The sequence below is a fragment of the Phascolarctos cinereus genome, unplaced genomic scaffold (assembly GCF_003287225.1).
Source record: "Phascolarctos cinereus isolate Bilbo 61053 unplaced genomic scaffold, phaCin_HiC Scaffold_3;HRSCAF=262, whole genome shotgun sequence".
In the NCBI taxonomy this organism is placed as follows: Eukaryota; Metazoa; Chordata; class Mammalia; order Diprotodontia; family Phascolarctidae; genus Phascolarctos; species Phascolarctos cinereus.
In genome coordinates, this window is record NW_027555736.1 from 248,644,849 (window position 1) to 248,655,129 (window position 10,281).

Below are 10,281 nucleotides of genomic sequence, written 5' to 3' on the forward strand. Positions count from 1 at the left end.
CACCTAAATTTTTTAGACAGATGAAATTGAATGTGCTCCCCGTGAGGAGGAAAAATGGTACAAAAGGACAATACAGAGGGTAATACAGAGGGATAGAGATCAGAAAACAACCTGGATTTCCTGATTCTTAATCCCTTTGCCAGCCAACAGCTCTCACACATTTTAAACATACACACTCAGTGACCTAGAAACACATACGTCTTTATCATATCTAGTGTCAAGGCTGATTGTTTAACACTTAGTGAGTAACAGAAACTACAGGACGTGAGGAAGACTCTGGTATTTTTTAAATTGCTAACACCACAGGTGTTATTGGTGCAGGTGCTCAGCTAGTGCGGTATTTCTTATGCACATTTGTGGTTTTAAAATTTTTGGTCAGATTTTGTTTTCACAATTCTAATATTTCCTAATGATTTAACCCTTCACCCACCCTTTTTTCTTCTCATCCTTCCTTCTTCTTTCTTTCCTTCCTCTCTTTCTTTCCTTCTTGCTTTCTTTTTTCTTTTAATCTTACATTTCAAGTTAGTTGAGAAGAAACAGGAGAGAGGCCAAGCCCTCTTCTTCCAAATGGTTAATCAATAAGAGCCATCCCTTATAGCAAAGAATGAAAAAGAGAGGGGTGGGAAAAGCAGGTCTGCAAAATTAACCAACATTAATCAAGTCGAACAGTATATGTAGTGTCCATTCACATATGTTTTTAAGAATGAGATAGGGGAAATTTTAACTCATCCATTATTAGGTCCCTGTCTCATCACCTCCTAACTCTGGAATTTCTTTCTGGTAAGAAGAGAAGGCAGGGACAAGGCATGAAGGTTGACCAGGGACAGCTGTGAGAAAGGAGACAAGAGCTGTCAGCAATCTAAAAAAAAAAAAAAAGCCCTTACAGATTTTCCAAGGGCTAGTGGTTGTTATTTTTGAGGTGGGTTCCTGGCCGCTTCAAAGTTTAGCCTCCACTAAGTACACAAGTTACATATCAGAAATGATTGAGTCTTGGGAAGCACTGTTTATGTTGAAGAATGAATCACTGCTTAGAAAGCTGAGTGAAGAATCCCCTCTCTGTTGGCCTCCAAACTCCTTTTTTGGATACTAGCCTTAGACTCCTTAGGGCTGGGCTTCCAAGGCCTTACTGAAACTCAGGTCAAGTGACCTTTCTGACTAGAAGCTGTCCATTTTAGAAACTCATGTGATAGTTGGGTCATTCATACAAAGAAGGAAAACAATGAATGAATGAACCTGCTAGAAAATTTTCAAGGCCAAATGTGAATAGTTAAATAGCTTATCTCCATATAAACTACTGAGTTTGAGGAGAAAGGAGAGAGCAGCATGTGTTTTCTCTGATTAATCCCCTGGTATCTCTCTCAGAGCATCTACATTAAATTCATGATTGAAAGCTCTGGGAGTGAATGAGTGAGAGAGAGAGAGAGACAGAGACAGACAGAGAGAGAGAGAGAGAGAGTGTGTTCGTTTGTGTGTGTGCCAATTTTTCCTTTCATTCTTTCTTTTTCTTCCTTTCTCTCTCTATCTTTCTCCCTCCCTTCCTTCCTTCCTTTCTTTTACTCTTTCTTTCTTCCTTTCTTTCTCTTCTAGTTGGTTGGGAAGAAACAGAGACTAGAGAGGCCAAGCCCTCCTCTTCCAGATGGTTAATCTCAGAGACGCTACCCCTTCTGCAATACCAAGAAAGCTGAGAGATAGCAGTCCTAAAATGGTAACAAAATCACCATCGAGAAAACAAAGGGAAAGATACATGCCTGTGGTCTTAGTGGGGGAGTGAAGGAGCCGTTGAAAAATAAGAACTGATAGGGAGGGTTAGTTTGAGCTTCACAGGGCACAGTCAGCAGTTTTTCCTAACTGGGGTTCACACTGAGTGGGCCTCTATAAAATTTTTTGTTGTTTAGTCATTTTTCAGTCATGTCCAACTCTTTGTGACCTCATGTGAGGTTTTCTTGGCAAAGATACTGGAGTGGTTTGCCTTTTCCTTCTCCAGCTCATGTTACAGATGAGGAAACTGAGGCAAACAGGGTTAAATGACTTGCTCAAAGTCACACAGCTAGTATCTGAGATGACATCGAAGTCAGGTCTTCCTGACTCCAGGCCCAGCGCTCTATCTACTGCACACCTAAATTGTTTAGACATGAAATTAAATGTGCTCCCCATGAGGAGGAAAAATGGTACAAAAGGACAATAGGCAAACCTATACAGAAGGCAGGAGAACAACTATTTTGGCAAGGTGATCTACGTGTGGATAAGCTGTAGATACTTCTCAGCACCCAATGGCATGCTACCTCCTTCTGTACCCTGCCTCTAATGCCATCTCCCCAAATCATCAATCGACATGCCCTTATTAAGTCCCTACTGCGTGCCAAGTCATCAGCTAGGTGGTGCAACAGATAGAACGTCAGACCGCCTAGAGTCAGAAAGATTCACCTTCTTAACCTTGAGAGGGTCTGGGGAACTAGGATGGGAAAAAATATTGTCTTTATTTCAATGATAATAATAACAGTTAGCATTTATATAGAGCTTTAAGGTTTGCAAAGCCTTATCACATAAAAGATCTCATCTGATTCTCACAACAATGCTTTGACATAGGTGCTGTTATTATCCCCACTTCACACATGGGGAAACTAATGCCAAAAGAGATTAAATGGGTCATAATGGGTCATGATGCTCACATTCGCCTGTGGCAGGATTTTAATTTGAGCCTTCTGGAAACCATGCCCAATGCTACTCAGACTGTGACACCCAGCTGAGCAGATAGGACCAGTTTCCTTTGTAATCCTGCTTATTTTATTTTATGCATTTAAAAAGCATTATTCTGAGAAGGAGTCCGTGGCCTTCACCAGATTGCCAAAGGAAGCTATTACACAAAGTTAAGAACCCCTGATATAGAGGGTGGTGGCTCAAGCCACATCTGGAAGGAAGGAGTTTCTTCAAGTTCAGGGCCTAGAATTCAAATTTGTTATTCCCATGGGCTACCTCCCTCCCTACTTCAGATCCCTCCCTGACAGGGAGCTGTTATGCCCTTGCGCTAGTTGGCTTATCAGTTACTAATATATGTAAAATATTCATCCATTCAGAAGCATTTAAGTGTCTACTATGTTCCAGGCACTGTGTTAATCCCTGGGGATTTTTTTTTTTTAAACACCACTTTACACTGTGCTTTCATTGGTATAAGAAGCTTCTCATGAGGAAACTACCTCAATCAATTTAGTTCACTCTCTGTTCTACAACATCTTAGAATCTTAGAAAGTTCTCTGGGGTCCTGAGAGGTTGAGTAACCTGACCAGACCCACAGAGCCAGTATTTGTTAGAAGCAGGACTTGTAATCAGGTCGTCCTGAATCCAGGTGGTGGTAGTTACTGTTCTTCGGTCATTTCAGTCGTGCCTGACTCTTTGTGACCCCATTTGGGGTCTTCTTGGCAAAGGCACTGGAGCGGCTTGCCATTTCCTTCTCCAGTTCATTTTACAGATGAGGAAACTGAGGCAAAGTGGGTAAAGTGACTTGCCCAGGGTCACACAGTTAGTTCATGTCTGAGGCCAGATTCCAACTCAGGTCTTTCTGACTTGGTGCTCTATCCACTGTGCTGCCTCACTGCCTCTAGATTCCAAGGCAGACTCTATATGAAACTGCCTCTTTTGCACTATGCTAGGCAATGGAGATACAGAGTTGAAAAATAATTTTAAAATTGTCCCTGACCTTAAAGAGTTTATATTCTAATACGGTACAGTAGATACAGCATCGGGCCTGGAGTCAGGAAGACCTGAGTTTGAATCCAGCCTCTGACATGTACTAGCTGTGTGACCCTGGGCAACTGATTTCACCCACTTTGACTCAGTTTCCTCTTCTGTAAAATGGGGATAATAATAGCACCCACTCCCGGGATTGCAGTGAGGATGAAATGAGATAACAATTGTAAAGTACTCAGCACGGTGCCTGGCACTATGTAAATGTTAGCTATTATTACTATCATCATCATCATCATCATTATTGTTATTAAGTGCTATAGAAATTTCACTATTATTATTGTTATTATTAATGGAATGTTTCACAATTTAGAGATCAGACCAATGGACTTCCTATGATGCGTAACTCTCTCTTATCTCTACTGAGCTCTAGAAAAAAGCCAGTCCCCAAAATCTACACTCAGAGGTAAAAGATTACAGCGGGGACATGTAGCAGAAAATTGGGATTGACAACTCAAAAGAGGACCATTAGTGAGGAGAGAAATACAACGTGGAAGAGTAGAGAGACCGCAAGGGTAGGCATCAAATAGCCTAGCTTTGAATGCTCGCTTAGCTCCTTATTGCCTGTATGACCTTACACAAGTCACTTCCTTTTCCTTATTTGTAAAAGAAAGAAGTTGTACTAGATCAGGGGCTTTTAACCTTTTTTTGTGTCATGGACCCTCTGGGCAGTCTAATAATAATGTTTCTTAAATGTGCAAAATAAAATACAAGATTACAAAGGAAAACCAACTATATTGAAAGACAGTTATCAAAATATTTTTAAAAACAAGTTCATGGATCCCAGGTTAAGAACTTCATAAGGAAAGTAGGAAGTTAGCATTTATATAGTGCCTACTATGTGCCAGGCAGTATACTAAGTGCTTTACAAATATTATATTATTTGATCTATACACAACAACCTTGTTGAGGTGGGTGCTATTATTACACACCCATTTTTCAGATGATGAAAGTGAGGCAGACAGAAGTGACCTTCCCAGGGTCACCCAGCTAGTAAGTATATGAGGCTGCATTTGCACTCAGGGCTTCCTCACACCTAGCCCAGTGATCTATTACCAAGCTGCCTCTGGACTAAATGATCTCTCCTGTCTCTAAATCCTATAATCCTGTTTGATTCCTTACCTCCCCTTAGCCATGGCTAAATCTCTAATCCTTGCTCTGACTCCATTTCCTGCCAAAGGACCAAACTCCAAATATAGCAAAACCATTATGACAGAAATAACGACAAGAATAACAATTATAATAGGGGGCACTTACATAGTGGTTTTGTTGGGGTTTTTTTTTTACATAATGTTTTAAGTTTCGCAAAGCTCTTTTTATATGTTATCTTATTTGATCCTCATAATGGTCTTGGAAAGTAGATGCTATTATTATCCCCATTTTACAGATGAGAAAACTGAAGCAAAGAGAGGTCATCCTCAGTGTCATACAGTTCAAGTAATTGAAGCAAGTCTGAGTTTAAGTTCTCAGTTCAACTGTGATGCACTGAACCATGAGCTATCTTCAATAATTTTTAGTCTTATTTTATTCCATTTTTTTTTTTACTCCCAAGTAGGATCAGTAGAGTGCTTTGCTGGAGGCCTAATTTCTTTCTGCTTAGAAGAGATGACAGAATCTTCCTCTGCAAGGTATTCCTTGTACCCAGATGATGTCATAAAGGGTATTGGATCGAGTGCTTGTCGGCATACTTTGGCCATTATTTAAAAGAAATGCACCTACAGCATAAATTATCTATGTACAACAGAAAGGAAAGGACAGTGGGGCCAAGGGAAGAGAAGGCATAATGAAAAAATACAAATATGAAAACAGCTGGGGGGGAGGGTTAGATTCTCTCCACTCACTGCTGCCCTCCTCCCACCTCAAGGACATCAAGATCTGACAGGCTGTGCTGATAAGACCCAAGCTGTTTTGCTTGCTGTCCTTACCCACCTGGCTAATGGAGCAGGAGTCCAGGATGGGATCTTCCTGCCGATGACATCTGACTCTGTTACAGGTACAGAGCTCAGAGGACAATTTTGTCACTGATGCATGAGGCACAGCAGAACCCATAGTCCTCAGGGTTCTGGCAGGACTGCAAACCGGGGCTGCCAATAAGAATCAGGAGGACTGGGTCCAAAAAGGAGCTGGGAGGCAGAGGCAAAGGGGGCATTTTTATGCTGCAGTTAGGATTTTTCTGACAGTAACAGCACTTTTAAAGCCAGCACTGAAGTTCCCCTAATGCAAAGGCTTTAATTTAGTCCTTTCTGGCAAAATAATACCTTACTTAGCATTTAGCACAAGAGTTCTTAACCTTTTTCATGCTATGGACCCCTTTGGCACTGTGGTAAAATCTATGGACCCCCTTTTCAGAATAATATGGTTTTTATTTTAACAGAATAATTTTTAAATATAGCATTAGAAAATACTAAATTTCAGTTAGAGGTCAATGAAAACAGAGAATTTTTTCCAACCCAAGTTCATAGACTCCTTGAAATCCATCTAGAGACCCCTTAAGGGTCCAAGGATCCCAGATTAAGAGTCTCTGCTGTAGAAGAAATATATAAAAACCAACACTACTAAAATTATAATCTCAAACTTACTTTAACATTTGTCATTCAAGGCCCTCAAAGCACTAGATACTCAAAAATCCACATTTCACATCTACAAAAGAAGATGAAAGAGCACCATTTCCTCCCCATTTTACAGGTGTTAAAACTGGGGCACAAGAAGACTCAGTGGAAAAAGCATTTTCTTTCAGCCGTCCTGGCCAGTCTCTCATACTAAAGGGGGTGGGGCAAGGGGTTGGAGGCCTCTGAATCCTAACCCAAGACTCTGAGAAAACAGCCTGGGCTTTCATATATCAATACCAATATCCAACCTTATTGAGGGATTGAGCACTGGCTAACCCTGGCTCTTTTCCAAGGAGTGGGGTTCATTTAGATGTTCTGTAGCCTAGCACCTCTCTCCAGTTACAAGTTAAAATTCTTCAGAAGTTAGTTCCCCTTACTACAAGCCCATCAAGCAACCTAATTTTTTTTTTAGCAATTTGCTGCTTTTTCCTTAAATTCTCCTTGCCCAAGAGCCCCATCCCCACCACTTCCACCTGAAGTAACAAAAACCAGTCCTGTAAATCAATCCATCACTCAACCACTAGGGACCAGAAAAAAACAACTAATCCAATCACAAACATTCCTACTTTAATGCCCACACCGGTCCATGGAACCTAACACTACCCCAAATGGGTCCATTTTCCATTCTTCCCTGAAGGTCACTAAAGAGATGGAGCTGTTGACTGAGTTGGTATGTCAGTTTGGCAAGTGAGTTCCGTGTCCCACAAACTTGGAGAATTTACTTTGTAGTTGCATTCATTCATAGCCTGAGGCTCACCCAGCTCAGTTCACCCTGAAACCTCACCTTTCCCCAATTCCCTTCTATAAAGCAGAGAGCTAAACCTGCTTTCCATTCAGAAGCTAACTCGAGCTCTGAAAAGACTCTTCTTCTTAGAAGGTGAATGAGAAATCAGGATAACCCTGTCACAGGATCAGAGTCAGGCAGCCATTAAATTCACAATTTTCCTGGAGAAGAAACCTTTCCACTGAAGACTGGGGATTTGGTCCTTGTATTGCAGGTAAAATGAATGAACCTCTCCCCTAAGAGATATCCCACACTCCACCCTCAGGACTGGCCTTCTCCTCCCTCTTGTGTGAAGAGGAAAGGAAAGAATGAAATCTCCCAGTGACTGCTTTGAATAGTAAAGGCAGGAAACTTGTAACTAAAGCACAAAGAACTCAGGAGAACTAGATGTACCAGATGCCCAAGGTTACACAGTCGGAAAAAGCTCTGTGCGCTTTCTGACTCCTCTCCCTAAGAGACAGATGTAAGCAACAGCAGGAGAAAAGACAGGGGGGACAAAAAACAGCAAACACCTGCCTATGTTGGGGGAAGGGTCTGGAGATGGGGAATGGGGTGAAACCAGACAGTCCCTGAGGAAAACTGGGGTCGAGAGAGGAGAAGTAAAGGGGTAGGGAAGGACAAGAGAAAGGAAAAGGGAAAGACCTAGAAGAGATGCTAGCGTCTCAGTGTCCTTGCCAGAGAAAGGTCTGTGCAGTCCTTGCCTCTCATCCCCACCCCCAAATCTCCCTGCTGAATGAAGAGAATCATGTCTAGCTGCAAAAGGGGTCTGGGATCAGGCTGCAGTGCAGGGCACTCCCTTGGCAGACGGAGGTGTCTATGTGTAAACCCTCCTTCCCCAGCCTCCTCTCCCCCTCCGCCCCCCAACAACCTGCTTTTCCTGGTACAGTAATGATGATTCTGGAAGGCTCCCTGTCTCCTTTCTCCCAAGAATCCCTGTTTTCACCATTTCTGGGGCAGCAAGGACCCAAAGGTTTTTGATCCATCCGGGGAAGGGGGAGGTTGGAACTGTTTTCCCTATGGTTTCCCCCCATCCCAATTTCCGTCCCCTGTGTCATTAGCACCTCTGGACCCGAACCTTTCAAACCCTGGCACGCCCCCAAGTTTGGCTCCTCCCTTACCCCCCAAGATCCTAGCACCCTTCCCCACCCCCCCAGTTCTACCTGGGCTGCTCCCCCCAGCCGGTGAGGGCTGGAGAGGACAGAAGGCCATCCCTTGCGTCTGTCCTGCTACCCCAGGGGATGTTTGCCTCCTACGACCTACTACAGGAGACCGTAATGAACGATGAGCCCATTCCCCTTTCCTCCTCTTTCCCCAACGCCCCTTTGTTCCAGGCGAGGGAAAGTTGCCAGTTTGCACCTCTCCCTCCCTCCCCAACCCCCGCAGGAAAATCAACCCCAAACATGCAACCTTCTCGGGAGCCAGACTCGAAAGCGAAAGCAAAGGAGGACCAGGGATGAAACACCCTACAGCGTGCGCGCGCACGCCCAACACACATTCATACACTCACAGACCCCAACAGATCCACACACACACACATACACACACGTCACCCCTCCGATGCCCACCAGCCGCCTCGCCCTCCCCTTTTCTCCCCCTCCCCGCCCGGCACTGGCCACCTCCCCGCTGCAGGAGGCCTCTCCAAAGGCTCCAAGCGCACCTACCAGTGCGGGGACCAGAGACCGAGACCACTGGCGCGGGGCTACGGGGCCCGCCGGGCCAGCCGTCCGCTGCAGGTGCTGCCCAGGAGCGAGCTCTCAGCTCCCCTGTGCGTCCTCCTCCTCCCGGGGCTGGAGCGCTCGCCTCCTCCGCCTGCTCCCCACCCCCACGGCAGCCTCTCCGGGGCGCGCACTGGCTCGCATTGGTCGTAACTGGTCTGCGCCTCTCTGTTCTGCCACTCAGACCCGCATTGTCTTCTCCTGCTTAGGAAGATGCCTGCAGAGCGAGAGGGCAATTGCGGCCGTGGCTGAAGATTTCAATGTACCAGTGGCACTCACCCATAGTATGGATGCGGTTGCAGACTGCACATGCTCCTTTCTGCCGGTCGGCCTTCCCCCAATCCTGCCTTAACTCCTTCACTGCTTGCCCTGGCTAGCGCCTGGCAGGGTCGATCTCCTCTTCTTTCTACGCCCCTGGGCTAGAGATTGTTGGGGGATTGGAAGAGAAGGAGCCCCAGATGAGGATGGAAAACAAATTTATGTCCCCGGTTGTATGGTACAGGTGTCCACTAGCCTTGATTCCTTTACCCTCTTTTCTTCTTACTCATCGCTTCCAGACCTGCAGAAGCCCCACTTCTCTCTTCTCCTTGTATATTTTCCGGATTTCCCAGCTTGAGATCCCCCCCTCTGCACACACACATACACACACACACGCACACGCACACGCACACACACGAGTGTAGCAATATCCACAGATGTTTCAGGTTTGGGTTTATCTGTAGGCTGGGGCTACTTAAAGTACATGCCATCTAGCTGCCAAGTGAAATATGTTTACTCTTTCTGAGGATGATCTGGGTATAGCTGAAAGTCAGAGCGTCTGGAGCTTCCACACAGGGGCTCAATTTGCTGAAAAACCTGAAAGTCTGTACCTGTTATGGCCTTGGTTTTCCCTTTGCTAGATGGAAAAAAAAAATCTTTCCCTATATAGCCATGTTCCAGTGCTTAATGATGAGGCAAACATGACCTCTGATTCCCAAAAGCTCTGTCTGTGTCACAAGAGTAACAGGTGCTCATGCTATGTCATGTTCTCTTTAATTATTCTGATTTATTTATTTGCCTCAGGCTGTTGATAATTTGAAGGCAGGAGTGTCAGTGTTGCTAAAGATCTCTGCGCCCCTCCCTCTCACTGGGACTGCACCAAAAGTGTGCTCATGGCAGAATGAAGAAGCCCTTTGAATGGAGGGATGGAAGGAGCTGTCCCCTATATATTCTCTTGCTCTGGAGAAAGACTTCCTGTCACTCTTTGCGTTCAGCACCTGGAACAAACAGAGACATTATAGGCTCTGGCTTTGGCCCTTCTGCCCTTGAGACAATAACTTCCAGCTGATGGCAGTTGTGGCCTTCGGGCTGCATTTTGTCCCTAGAGGTGCGATGGAAAAAGTGAGATCATAATGAGACCCAGAACAGGGACCACAGTGAGGGGCAACCTAGG

At 44.8% G+C, this 10,281-nt stretch overlaps 1 protein-coding gene across 7 annotated transcripts in view; it reads right to left on the reverse strand.

The window, feature by feature from the left end:
- The window catches only part of TMEM229B (transmembrane protein 229B), a 59,601-nt gene extending 50,382 nt beyond the window's left edge, over positions 1-9,219 (reverse strand). For 4 of the 7 annotated variants that reach the window (XM_021004739.2, XM_078151546.1, XM_078151542.1 and 1 more), the window contains exon 1: positions 8,796-8,883. The gene's annotated coding sequence lies outside the window, so the exon portion shown is untranslated. Of the gene's footprint in view, positions 1-8,795; positions 8,887-9,128 lie in introns of those variants that run through there. The other 3 variants (XM_021004743.2, XM_078151543.1, XM_021004740.2) reach the window with 3 other exon arrangements.
- Between the last annotated feature and the right edge of the window lie 1,062 nt (positions 9,220-10,281).